The 14,804-nt window shown below is 40.9% G+C and overlaps 1 non-coding gene across 1 annotated transcript; it reads left to right on the top strand.

Annotated features, from left to right (window-relative positions):
* The first annotated feature begins 14,468 nt into the window (after window positions 1–14,468).
* Trnas-gga (transfer RNA serine (anticodon GGA)) lies at window positions 14,469–14,543 on the top strand. The gene has a single exon. It is a non-coding gene; the product is annotated as a tRNA-Ser (tRNA).
* Window positions 14,544–14,804: the final 261 nt, after the last annotated feature.

Genomic DNA, 14,804 nt, shown 5'->3' with positions numbered 1-14,804 from the left:
TATACAAGGGCGATGTACTTGAGGACAATATTATGGAAATAGAAGAGGATGTAGATGAAGACGAAATGGGAGATACGATACTGCGTGAAGAGTTTGACAGAGCAGTGAAAGACCTGAGTCGAAACAAGGCCCCCGGAGTAGACAACATTCCATTAGAACTACTGACGGCCTTGGGAGAGCCAGTCATGACAAAACTCTACCAGCTGGTGAGCAAGATGTATGAGACAGGCGAAATACCCTCAGACTTCAAGAAGAATATAATAATTCCAATCCCAAAGAAAGCAGGTGCTGACAGATGTGAAAATTACCGAACTATCAGTTTAATAAGTCACAGCTGCAAAATACTAACACGAATTCTTTACAGACGAATGGAAAAACTGGTAGATGCGGACCTCGGGGAGGATCAGTTCGGATTCCGTCGAAATGTTGGAACACGTGAGGCAATACTGACCTTACGACTTATCTTAGAAGAAAGATTAAGAAAAAGCAAACCTACGTTTCTAGCATTTGTAGACTTAGAGAAAGCTTTTGACAATGTTGACTGGAATACTCTTTTTCAAATTCTAAAGGTGGCAGGGGTAAAATACAGGGAGCGAAAGGCTATTTACAATTTGTACAGAAACCAGATGGCAGTCATAAGAGTCGAGGGGCATGAAAGGGAAGCAGTGGTTGGGAAAGGAGTGAGACAGGGTTGTAGCCTCTCCCCGATGGTATTCAATCTGTATATTGAGCAAGCAGTAAAGGAAACAAAAGAAAAATTTGGAGTAGGTATTAAAATTCATGGAGACGAAGTAAAAACTTTGAGGTTCGCCGATGACATTGTAATTCTGTCAGAGACGGCAAAGGACTTGGAAGAGCAGTTGAACGGAATGGACAGTGTCTTGAAAGGAGGATATAAGATGAGCATCAACAAAAGCAAAACGAGGATAATGGAATGTAGTCAAATTAAATCGGGTGATGCTGAGGGAATTAGATTAGGAAATGAGACACTTAAAGTAGTAAAGGAGTTTTGCTATTTAGGAAGTAAAATAACTGATGATGGTCGAAGTAGAGAGGATATAAAATGTAGACTGGCAATGGCAAGGAAAGCGTTTCTGAAGAAGAGAAATTTGTTAACATCGAATATAGATTTATGTATCAGGAAGTCGTTTCTGAAAGTATTTGTTTGGAATGTAGCCATGTATGGAAGTGAAACATGGACGATAACTAGTTTGGACAAGAAGAGAATAGAAGCTTTCGAAATGTGGTGCTACAGAAGAATACTGAAGATAAGGTGGATAGATCACGTAACTAATGAGGAGGTATTGAATAGGATTGGGGAGAAGAGAAGTTTGTGGCACAACTTGACTAGAATAAGGGATCGGTTGGTAGGACATGTTTTGAGGCATCAAGGGATCACAAGTTTAGCATTGGAGGGCAGCGTGGAGGGTAAAAATCGTAGAGGGAGACCGAGAGATGAGTACACTAAGCAGATTCAGAAGGATGTAGGTTGCAGTAGGTACTGGGAGATGAAGCAGCTTGCACAGGATAGAGTAGCATGGACAGCTGCATCACACCAGTCTCAGGACTGAAGACAACAACAACAACAAGGCTAGTTCAGCAAACCCCTTTTGATCACTCACTTTCTATCTACAAAAATAAGGCAGTAATTGTTGCAATTAGTCCACACATTGCTATATGTATGGATCGCAGTATTGTTTCGAAATATTTTAGCAAGTTGTTGATTACGCAGAAGCAGCGGCAAGACGAGCATTGCAGAACAGTTGTTAGGAGACGATGGAGATTTTTTTTTAACTTGCAGTCAGATAGCTGAGATCTGATTTCTTTATAATTCGTAGAAGAAGTAAATAATTTTCTGTTCCTGTTTTTGTTTCTTAAAGTTCTCTGTCAGATTTCCATTATTGTCAGAGACGGAAAGTCACACATGTTTTCGTACGTCTTTCAGCAGAACGAACAATAATAAAATAAAAATAATTACGAGCGCGTTTCAGTCTCTATGTGTCTACGTCCTGCGCTCGCACACTTGCTGTGAACCCACACAGGGGGAGACTTTATTAGTGTTGCTGCCTGTTAACGAATGTAATACTGTTTTATAGGAATGTAATGGCTGTGAGCACTATGGGACTTAACATCTATGGTCATCAGTCCCCTAGAACTTAGAACTACTTAAACCTTATAAACCTAAGGACATTACACAACACCCAGCCATCACGAGGCAGAGAAAATCCCTGACCCCGCCGGGAATCGAACCCGGGAACCCGTGCGTGGGAAGCGAGAACGCTACCGCACGACCACGAGATGTGGGCACAGGAATGTAGTACTGTTTTACAGTGTCTATATTTTACAGTGCACACAGTGGAGGCAAAGGTATCGATGAAAGGTTATTGCCATTTTGCACCTTTCAGTACCACCTGATATGATCACCTCAAAACGTTTTGGCACAGAATGTGGCAAGTGAAACTCATCTGACACCTACGACTATTTTTGATACTGGTACAACATACTGCAAAAGAATAATAAAGTTAACCGGTAGTGATACTTTGCATATTTCGAATATACGAAGAAATAAAATAACAAAATCGACTCTAGACGTGAAATAATAATACATAATTTGAATTAAATTGGAAACCTTATATGATACCGTATTTCTCAGGGTACATTTTTGATGTACAACCAAAACTGTACAAGAATTGATACATCACACGTCACAAGGGAAGTGACTGTTGACCAGTTCACGAAGAAAACGTGATCCACAAGAAAGAAAAGAAAAGCATGTACTACCAAGAAATTGTCCAAATGGACAAACCGAGCATCTCAGTAACGCATTGGTCGACCTCTTTCTCTTATGCTATCCGTTACGCAATCAGTTATTCAGTTTAGCATTAATCGATAAAGTTGCTTGATGTCCTGCTGAGCCGCGCGGGATTAGCCGAGCGGTCTCAGGCGCTGCAGTCATGGATCACGGCGGAGGTTCTTCCCTCGGGCATGGGTGTGTGTGTTTGTCCTTAGGATAACTTAGGTTATGTAGTGTGTAGGCTTAGGGACTGATGACCTTAGCAGTTAAGTCCCATAAGATTTCACACACATTTGAACATTTTTTTGTCGTGCTGTCCACGTGGCGTGTTAGATGGTCAAAATCCCAATCTGGTTAGTTACCTGTCCGTAATGCTCCAAGCGTTCTCAATTGGGGAGATGTCCGGCTAGTTTGCTGGTCAAGATAGGATCTGGCAAGCACGAAGACAAGCAATAGGAACTCTTGCAGAGTGTGGATGGGCGCTATCTTGCTGAAACGTAAGTCCAGGATGACTTGCTATGAAGGGTAACAAAAAGGGGAATGGATGTATAGCCAACCCTCCCACTTCATGCGTTGTATAGTGACGGTTTTGTTACCATCACGTCTGATGCCGCTTGTAACGATCCTCTGCGTTGCAGATTGGTCAGTACTGCCTTTCCTCCTACCGCTCAGCCACCTTTCTGCTCGTTGTACGTTAAGGTTCTTCTCGTTTACTGGTTTCATTACGAGGAAATTGTCTAGGTTTATTACTGGTTAACAGCTTTGTTTCTCCCACATGGTTCATACTTGTTTCTATTGGTTTTACGATATTCCCTTCATTTTAACTGAGGACTACTTTTAAAGTGCTGTATGTCTGTAACTTGGCGTCAACGATGGGGAGTGGCTCTGAGGATTTCTGCTACGATTTGTTAAATAGAATCGCTGTGAGTACTCTCCAAGTATTGCTATAAGATACCATTTTTCAGCATCCCTTTACTATTCATACCATTGTTAAGAATTCTTTGTGAACTTTCTTTCTTTATAAATTTTTGCTCGGATCACCTGGCGATGCACCTTTAACTGACGTAAAAACATTCGAAATTTTGAATAAAAATATTTTACAGCCAGTGCAGGTAGTTCATTCCAAATATGTATTCAATTAATTATCGATTCGAGTTCAAACCTGACCAATATTTGTGCATAACAGTCACAAAGTTTTAAACATGGATGCTTGGTTCAGTGACCGTTTCTAAGTTAAAATTGAAACAAATGAGCCCTCGGTCACTATTATTTTTAGTCTTATTGACCAGGTTCAACACTTCTAAGAGTGCCCTCATCAGAATTAAAACAATTAAAATGGCCCATAACATACTTACACATTTATAGGAAAAGACATTTTATATAAAAAGTACTGACTAACAATAAAAGACAGAGGCAGTACTTACATGTCACATATAAAATAATTAACAAGCCAGAAGGGCTCTAGTCACAAAATATGTAAAAAGCAATGCGTGAAGGCGAGCCACTATGGGCTGCTCGTACCTGTACAGTCACAGGTTGCAACGGACAGCCATCCAAAATCGCTCCAACTATAATGTATAGTTTATGCAGTTCATATTCTGCTGAGAAATTTATAAAGCGTATGTTATATTGGAACTTCTTCTCACCGAGGTACAATCGCACGTAAACAAATACCAAAACAGAAGGATTAAAGACTTAGAATATTGATATTGCATTCACTTTCTAATCTCGCCTTGAAAAAATACAGTTCATTATTATTCAAATGGTGTACTAATAGGTAGTTTCAAGGAAGAGTTGAATCTAGAAGGAATTTTGCGATTACTTATGAATCTCCAAGTCTTCTCCGTAGCTCAGCGTCTTTTGAGGTTGATTCTGTGCATGCTGGAAGTAAGATTCTCATTATTACGATATGCACTATAGAATGACCAGTTACAGTTGTTTCAGCTTAGGAAACGTACATTTTTATTCTCTCAGTTTTTTATCACTAATTCAGTCAACTCAACAACCACCTCCATCATACCTCTACTCCTATTACTCAATAACGTAAGAATCAACAACAAAGATAAATAGTACGCATCTCGGAGATGTTTGAATGCGTCGATATTTTACACACAACGATTCTCGTACAATTAACTACTTCTTGTCAAATGTTTTCAGAATAAATTAAAGAAATACAAATAATGACAATAGTTTTAAATTATAATTAAAATTTCGAATTTAGTTAGAAATAAATCTTGTGTTATTTTTATTTATCAATTGTATTATGAAAACATCGGGATAATTTTTGTTTCTAAACAACATTTCCGTTGGATCACGTCATAAATTTACTGTGAATTTTGTGTACTGTGATAAGAGAGAATAAGAGAGAGAGAGACCAGAACACTGACCATTTCCATTACAAGTTGCAAACCATTATACTTGCAAAGAAGCGAAACTTAAGTTTTAAAAGGCGTGTCAGGTCGCAGACCCTCCTCCACCCCCCCCCCCCAACCCCCCCTCCCCTCCACCCCCCTTAAACAGGTTCACTGTCTCCTGGTAGTTATATGTATCCAGTTTTGGTTGAAATTACTTCAGACATTCTTGAGCTATGCTGAAACACACACATCATTCTTTTATGTAAAGATTCTTCAGCGGCATTATACAGTATACTGTGGCACAAGTTAAATTCTTCTTTTTCAGTTAGAACGAAATATCTTTTCAGACGGGTGTAAACTTTAATTAAACCATCAATCATCATACGTACAGTTGTAGTGAAATATTTCATCGCTGATGCACACAATTTTTGTATTAATTTACTGGAACTGTTTCGATTTCTAGAACAGTAGACAGAACTATAATGGTTGTGATCTTCGAGTGTGCAGTTTTCTATTTAAAGTCTTCTCGACTAAACTGAAACAACTACACACACACTGCCCCTCCCCCCCCCCCCCCACACACTACTTATACAATTGCTTAAAGTTCACCTAAAATTGATACTAAACTAGTTGGAGTCTCAATACATAGACTACGTAATTTTTCAGAACTGTTCTTAAAAAAGAAATACTGGCAGCAATGATTGCACAGTAGCGAGAAAAAATGGATATATTGCTAGTTTTCCCTCGCTGTCGGGGGCTATTAGGAATCTGACAATCCACTACAAGACTTAACTATCTGTTATAACGATTTCAGAGCTGGAGGCAATAAAGCTGACGTTTTATCACACAGGGAATGTGTACAGTTAAAACCAATCCCGACACTGAAAAATTTACAATCACATATAGTCATCATTTATCTCGCACAGAAATTGGTTGCTAGAGGCTGCCTATATAAGTGCAAAAAGTGTTTGTACATGTTCGTCGTAACAGCCAGCAGCCAGAGATAAAGTATTCACTTCTCTGAACCTGCTTCGTCGACGTCTCCAAGTGCCCGGCTGCTGTGCTGCATAACTTCTTTGAGTTATGTTACCCGCCTCTGAATACCCCTCTGTGATTTAGATGTTCAGATCACTTTGAAAGGTCAGCGTTCATTCTACTGCGGTATGCGTGGTCACGTTATTATGACTCGTCTATTCACGAGCTAACATGAGCGGAAGTCAGTACGAAAGTTTCTCTAGTTAATTACCACTGATCTTCGGTGAACCCCATTCATCACTGACCCCGCAACTGTGCTGAGTTATGAATGCCATTTTGAAGCAAGAAGTTGCAACTGTTTAACCTTCCATGACGAAAGAGCAAACAAACATGACACTATCAGCTTATGATCGGAATGCCCGAATGCTCCAAGGCTGCAAAATAGTTGTTCTATCATATAATCGCCTTCAGAGATAAAATTGTTAACAGTAAAATTAACCTCAAGGAAAATCAGGCCAGCAGGAGATTACATCTGGAATCCATAACTTCTCTCGGAGAAGTTATATCTCGAAAATAAGTAATCTTTATGTATTGACTATTTCTGATGTATCCACCACTGATTTCATATCGTCCACCATTAACACTTCACTCTTTCGTAACAACTATGTCTGATGTCTTCAAAAATTCACAATGTGTTTTATAATCTTTATTTTTAGCAACAGTTTTCATCTGTGTCGCTCTCTTATCTTGTTAGTTACGCCTTTCTTCCTCTTCAGCACCCACCTTCATCTGCAAAAGTATTAAATATTCTTCTCCACATTTATCACATTAGATATCCTCTCCAGGTTTTTAGAACGAATGGTGTGATGGTAGGGACAGTCTGCCGATGTTCATGTGTATTTATGTGCCTTTTCTTTTTCTTACATAAAATTTAATATATTCTATGGCACGATGGACATCACTGTGGATGGTCTTCTGTGGTGACTTTTTGACCACTGAACACATTTTATTTTTTCTGTAAGCCTCTGCTTTAAAATACTTCTCCTAGAGAGTGGACATAGCCAGACAACCTCCCTCCCCTCTCCGACATTACACCCCTATGCTCTACAGTTCCCATGATCCATCAGTCCACCTGTAAAAACTGCAAAAAGATCAAGGGCTGTAGGTTTAAAAGCAAGTGCAGGCCTATTTAACAGATATGTTGAGATGTTCAGTGAAAACTTATGGAAGCTGTTTGACTGCACAATTACACTAGACTCAATGGACATAATGGGCAATAAATCATAAGCAACATAGAAGTACTAAACCGCGATCCTGTGCTTGCGGATAAGTGTACAACAGTTTCCACTTTATTACGTTCACGAAAGATCTCGCTTGGAACCAGGTAAAATCGCCAAGCGGGTTGAAGGCTTCTATTCAGTCACCAGTCGACCAGTCTGGTGTGCCATCAGACGAAAGCAAAAGGAAAGCTGAAATTTTAAATTTTAGGCTTAAAAATTATTTCATGCAGAAGGGTCGGACAGACATACTATCGTCTCATCATAGGACTCCCGTATGGAACACTCAGCACCCTTGACGCTGAGAAGCAACTGAATAAGTTGTATACAAATAAGTCGCCACGTCAGAATCGAATCCCAGTTCGATTTTACAGACAGTACTCTTCGGTACTCGCCCCTTATTTAGCTTGCAGATATCGTGAGTCTTTCGGCCAGCACAAAGTCTCAAACGATTGGAAAAAAGGGCGGGTGACTCCTGCGCATAAGGAAACATGAGTCCACAAAATTAAGGACCAATATCTTTAACATCTGTCTGCCGCTAAATTCTTGAGTTCGAATCTAATTAATTTCCTTGGCGCAGGAAAGTTTCTGCCCACAAATGAGGAAGGATTTAGTAAGCATCACCCGTTCGAAACTCAGCTTCCCCTTTCCTCAGACTGTATCCTGGGAACCACGGTTGACAGTCAGTAGGCATATTCCATATTCCTAGACTTCCGGAAAGCGTTTGACACAGTGCCCCATTGCAGACGGTTAACGAAGGTCCGATCACAAGGAATGGGTTCCTAGATATGTGAACGCTAGAAGATTCCTAAACTAATAGAACCCAGTACATTGTCTTGGACGGCGAGTGTTCGTCAATGAGAAGCGACGTGTGATAGGATCACTCTTATTCTCTTCACACACAAATAAAGTGATGGACAGTGTGAGCAGCATCTGAGAATGTTTGCAAATGACGCTCTAGCGTACGGGAGAGTGTTGAAGTTGTGCGCCTATTGGAGGACAACGGATGATTTGGATAGAACTTCTGTTTACATTAAATGTACCCACAATTGCGACTACGGGCAACGAGTTAGCTGCAGAATGGAATGACAACAATGAAAATGTTTGCTAGATCCTGACTCGAACCCGATTTCCCGCTTATGGCGAGCAGTTGCCTTACCATTTGGCTATCCGTGCACGACTCACGGCCACACCCAAACTTCAATATGTCTTCAACCTGCATCTACAACTTGTGCCCTACATCCGTTATATATTTTCTCGTACAGGGGAGACATTTTACTTTAAAGTTGCTTTCCCAGTGTCGGCGGATAAATACGATACTGCAGTGCTTGTGTTATTCTGAATCACGATGCAATATTCCTTCAGACGTGTATGCAAGTCCAAAGACTACTGCAATACCTAATTTCTGTTTGGTGTGATGAATGGTGACTTGCTCTAAATGTATAAGAATGTAAGTTAATGCATATAAATAGGAAAAATAACCCTGCCGTGTTCGAATTACAGTATTGGTGGTGTCCTGCTTGCTACAGTCACGTCGATTAAATAGCTAGCGTAACGTTGCAACCCGATATGAAATGGAGTGAGCACTTACGGATTGCCGGCCGCTGTGACCGTGCGGTTCTAGGCGCTTCATTCTGGAAACGCGCTGCTGCTACGGTCGCAGGTTCGAATCCTGCCTCGGGCATGGATGTGTGTGATGTCCTTAGGTTAGTTAGGTTTAAGTAGTTCTGAGTCTAGGGGACTGATTACCTCCGATGTTAAGTCCCATAGTGCTTAGAACCATTTGAACCATTAAACTTAAGGACTGTATAAGGGAAGGCAAATGATCAGTCGGTTTGTTGGGAAAGTTTTAGGAAAGTGTAGCTAAGAAGGAGGTCGCGTATGATACACTAATGCGGCCCATTCTCGAGTACCACTCGAGTGTTTGGGATCCCCCACCACGTTGGACTGCAGGAAGACATTGAAGCAATTCAGGGGTGTGTTCCTAGATTTGTAACTGGTAGCTTCGGTGAACGCACAAATATTACGGAAATGCTTCGTGTAGTCAGTTGGACATCCCTGGAGGGAAGACGACATTCTTTTCGCGAAAACTACTGAGAAAATTTAGAGAACCGGCGTTTGCGGCTGGCCGCAGAACGATTTTGCTGCCACCACACTGCATTAAAATGGCAGCACACTGCATTTCCCCCCATGAACCATGGACCTTGCCGTTGGTGGGGAGGCTTGCGTGCCTCAGAGATACAGATGGCCGTACCGTAGGTGCAACCACAACGGAGGGGTATCTGTTGAGAGGCCAGACAAACGTGTGGTTCCTGAAGAGGGGCAGCAGCCTTTTCAGTAGTTGCAGGGGCAACAGTCTGGATGATTGACTGATCTGGCCTTGCAACATTAACCAAAACGGCCTTGCTGTGCTGGTACTGCGAACGGCTGAAAGCAAGGGGAAACTACAGCCGTAATTTTTCCCGAGGACATGCAGCTTTACTGTATGATTAAATGATGATGGCATCCTCTTGGGTAAAATATTCCGGAGGTAAAATAGTCCCCCATTCGGATCTCCGGGCGGGGACTACTCAGGAGGATGTCGTTATCAGGAGAAAGAAAACTGGCGTTCTACGGATCGGAACGTGGAATGTCAGATCCCTTAATCGGGCAGGTAAGTTAGAAAATTTAAAAAGGGAAATGGATAGGTTAAAGTTAGATATAGTGGGAATTAGTGAAGTTCGGTGGCAGGAGGAACAAGACTTCTGGTCAGGTGACTACAGGGTTATAAACACAAAATCAAATAGGGGTAATGCAGGAGTAGGTTTAATAATGAATAGGAAAATAGGAATGCGGGTAAGCTACTACAAACAGCATAGTGAACGCATTATTGTGGCCAAGATAGATACGAAGCCCACACCTACTACAGTAGTACAAGTTTATATGCCAACTAGCTCTGCAGATGATGAAGAAATTGAAGAAATGTACGATGAAATAAAATAAATTATTCAGATAGTGAAGGGAGACGAAAATTTAATAGTAATAGGTGACTGGAATTCGAGTGTAGGAAAAGGGAGAGAAGGAAACATAGTAGGTGAATATGGATTGGGGCTAAGAAATGAAAGAGGAAGCCGCCTAGTAGAATTTTGCACAGAGCACAACTTAATCATAGCTAACACTTGGTTTAAGAATCATGAAAGAAGGTTGTATACGTGGAAGAACCCTGGAGATACTAAAAGGTATCAGATAGATTATATAATGGTAAGACAGAGATTTAGGAACCAGGTTTTAAGTTGTAAGACATTTCCAGGGGCAGATGTGGACTCTGACCACAATCTATTGGTTATGACCTGTAGATTAAAACTGAAGAAACTGCAAAAATGTGGGAAATTAAGGAGATGGGACCTGGATAAACTGAAAGAACCAGAGGTTGTACAGAGTTTCAGAGAGAGCATAAGGGAACAATTGACAGGAATAGGGGAAAGAAATACAGTAGAAGAAGAATGGGTAGCTCTGAGGGATGTAGTAGTGAAGGCAGCAGAGGATAAAGTAGGTACAAAGACGAGGGCTGCTAGAAATCCTTGGGTAACAGAAGAAATATTGAATTTAATTGATGAAAGGAGAAAATATAAAAATGCAGTAAATGAAGCAGGCAAAAAAGGAATACAAACGTCTCAAAAATGAGATCGACAGGAAGTGCAAAATGGCTAAACAGGGATGGCTAGAGGACAAATGTAAGGATGTAGAAGCTTATCTCACTAGGGGTAAGATAGATACTGCCTACAAGAAAATTAAAGAGACCTTTGGAGAGAAGAGAACCACGTGTATGAATATCAAGAGCTCAGATGGCAGCCCAGTTCTAAGCAAAGAAGGGAAGGCAGAAAGGTGGAAGGAGTATATAGAAGGTTTATACAAGGGCGATGTACTTGAGGACAATATTATGGAAATAGAAGAGGATGTAGATGAAGACGAAATGGGAGATACGATACTGCGTGAAGAGTTTGACAGAGCAGTGAAAGACCTGAGTCGAAACAAGGCCCCCGGAGTAGACAACATTCCATTAGAACTACTGACGGCCTTGGGAGAGCCAGTCATGACAAAACTCTACCAGCTGGTGAGCAAGATGTATGAGACAGGCGAAATACCCTCAGACTTCAAGAAGAATATAATAATTGCAATCCCAAAGAAAGCAGGTGCTGACAGATGTGAAAATTACCGAACTATCAGTTTAATAAGCCACGGCTGCAAAATACTAACGCGAATTCTTTACAGACGAATGGAAAAACTGGTAGATGCAGACCTCGGGGAGGATCTGTTTGGATTCCGTAGAAATGTTGGAACACGTGAGGCAATACTGACCTTACGACTTATCTTAGAAGAAAGATTAAGAAAAGGCAAACCTACGTTTCTAGCATTTGTAGACTTAGAGAAAGCTTTTGACAATGTTGACTGGAATACTCTTTTTCAAATTCTAAAGGTGGCAGGGGTAAAATACAGGGAGCGAAAGGCTATTTATAATTTGTACAGAAACCAGATGGCAGTCATAAGAGTCGAGGGGCATGAAAGGGAAGCAGTGGTTGGGAAAGGAGTGAGACAGGGTTGTAGCCTCTCCCCGATGGTATTCAATCTGTATATTGAGCAAGCAGTAAAGGAAACAAAAGAAAAATTTGGAGTAGGTATTAAAATTCATGGAGACGAAGTAAAAACTTTGAGGTTCGCCGATGACATTGTAATTCTGTCAGAGACGGCAAAGGACTTGGAAGAGCAGTTGAACGGAATGGACAGTGTCTTGAAAGGAGGATATAAGATGAACATTAACAAAAGCAAAACGAGGATAATGGAATGTAGTCAAATTAAATCGGGTGATGCTGAGGGAATTAGATTAGGAAATGAGACACTTAAAGTAGTAAAGGAGTTTTGCTATTTGGGGAGCAAAATAACTGATGATGGTCGAAGTAGAGAGGATATAAAATGTAGACTGGCAATGGCAAGGAAAGCGTTTCTGAAGAAGAGAAATTTGTTAACATCGAATATAGATTTATGTATCAGGAAGTCGTTTCTGAAAGTATTTGTTTGGAGTGTAGCCATGTATGGAAGTGAAACATGGACGATAACTAGTTTGGACAAGAAGAGAATAGAAGCTTTCGAAATGTGGTGCTACAGAAGAATACTGAAGATAAGGTGGATAGATCACGTAACTAATGAGGAGGTATTGAATAGGATTGGGGAGAAGAGAAGTTTGTGGCACAACTTGACTAGAATAAGGGATCGGTTGGTAGGACATGTTTTGAGGCATCAAGGGATCACAAATTTAGCATTGGAGGGCAGCGTGGAGGGTAAAAATCGTAGAGGGAGACCGAGAGATGAGTACACTAAGCAGATTCAGAAGGATGTAGGTTGCAGTAGGTACTGGGAGATGAAGCAGCTTGCACAGGATAGAGTAGCATGGAGAGCTGCATCAAACCAGTCTCAGGACTGAAGACAACAACAACACACTGCATTTCGCGTAAAGATCGCGAAGATAAAGTCAAAGAAATTAGGGCAAGTATGGAGCCATATAGACAGCAATTTTCGGCCCCCCGCTCGGTTTGCAAGTAGGACAGGAAAGTGAGTGACTCAAAGTGCTACAAGTTGAAGCCTGTTTAGTTAAAAACAGCAACAAAAATTCATTTAGAAACATACAACAGCATTAACTGCCAAGTTTTTTTCTGACATAACGACTCGTTTCAGCCACCAAGACCAATTCCACGTGGGTAAGAGTCTGAGTATTCCATTTCATCAGAATCGGCAGCAAACCAACACCGTCAACAATAGGTCAGGTATACATAATGACAACGCAAGCTGAAGACGAAGTGATAGCGAAAGTATATGAAGGTATTGAAATGGTAATAAAGTACCGGTGCGTAAAGGGAGATGGAAATCGAGTAGTCGTGGGGGACTGGAATGCAGTTGTGGGGGAAAGATAAGAAGAAAAGGTACAGGAGAATACTTTCTTGGGACAAGGGATGAAAGAGGAGAAGGACTAATTGACTTCTGTAATAAATTTCACCTAGTAATAGCGAATACTCCGTTTAAGAATCACAAGAGGAGGAGGTATACTTGGAAGAGGCCAGGTGATACGTGATGATTTCAGTTAGATCACATCATGATCAAAACAGAGATTCCGAAAGCAGATATTGGATTGTAAGGTGCACAGAGGAGAAGATATAGACTCAGATCATAATGTACTAGTGATTAAAAGTAGGCTGAAGTTTAAGAGATTAGTCAAGAAGAATCAATATGCAAAGAAGTGGGACACGGAAAAACTAAGAAATGACGAGATATTCTTAACGTTCTGTAAGGCTGTAGATACGGCAATAAGGAGTAGCTAGCTAGGCAGTACAGTTGAAGAAGAATGGACACCTCTAAAAATGGCAGTCACAGAAGTTGCAAAGAAAAACATAGGTACAAAGAAGGTAACTGCGAAGAAATCATGGGTAACAGAAAAAATACTTCAATTAATCGATGAAAGAAGGAAGCACAAAAATGTTCAAGGAAATTTAGGAACACAGAAATACAAGTCACCTGAGGAATGAAATAAATAGGGAGTCCAGGGAAGCTAAGACGAAATGAACTGCACGAGAAATGATTGTCGCAAGGACTGATTCGGCATACAGTACAGTCAAAACAACCGTTGGTGAAATTAAAATTTAGGGTGTAACATTAAGAGTGCAACAGGAATTCCACTGTTAAACGCAGAGGAGTGAGCGGATAGTTGGAGAGTTTTGTCTGCTGTGATAGAAGAAGAGACAAGAGTTGATTTTTGAAGAGATGTCGATTCAGTGTTAGAACCAGAATTTAAGACAGCTTTGGATGAAACTTCTAGCAGTTTTAATCTGCCAGAAGTTTCATATCAGCTCACACTCCGCTGCAGAGTGAAATTTTCATTCTGGGAACATCCTCTAGGCCGTGGCAAAGCCATTTCTCCGCAGTATCCTATCTTTCAGGAGTGCTTGTTCTGCAAGTTTCGCGCTAGAGCTTCTGTGAAGTTTGGAAGGTAGGAAACTAGGTATTGGAGGAATGGAGCTGTGAGGACGGGTCGTAAGTTGTGCTTGGGTAGCTCAGTTGGTAGAGCACTTGCCCGGGAAAGGCAAAGGTCCCGAGTTCGAGTCTCGGTCCGGAACACAGTTTTAATCTGCGAGGAAGTTCCGTGTCAGCACATACTCCCCTGCAAAATGAAAATTTCATTCTGAGCTTTGGATGAATTAAGATCAAATAAGAAAGAAGGGATAAACAACATTCCATCAGAATGTCTAAAATCATCTCGGTAAGTGACAACAATGCAAGTCTTCACGTTGGTGTGTAGAATGTATGAGCGTGGCGACATACCATTTGATTTTCGGAAAATTATCATCTATACTATTCCGAAGCCTACAAGAGCTGACA

This window comes from Schistocerca gregaria, chromosome 5 (assembly GCF_023897955.1).
Source record: "Schistocerca gregaria isolate iqSchGreg1 chromosome 5, iqSchGreg1.2, whole genome shotgun sequence".
NCBI lineage: Eukaryota > Metazoa > Arthropoda > Insecta > Orthoptera > Acrididae > Schistocerca > Schistocerca gregaria.
Note: the sequence above shows the minus strand (reverse complement) of the source record. Positions and strands in the feature narration are given on the sequence as shown.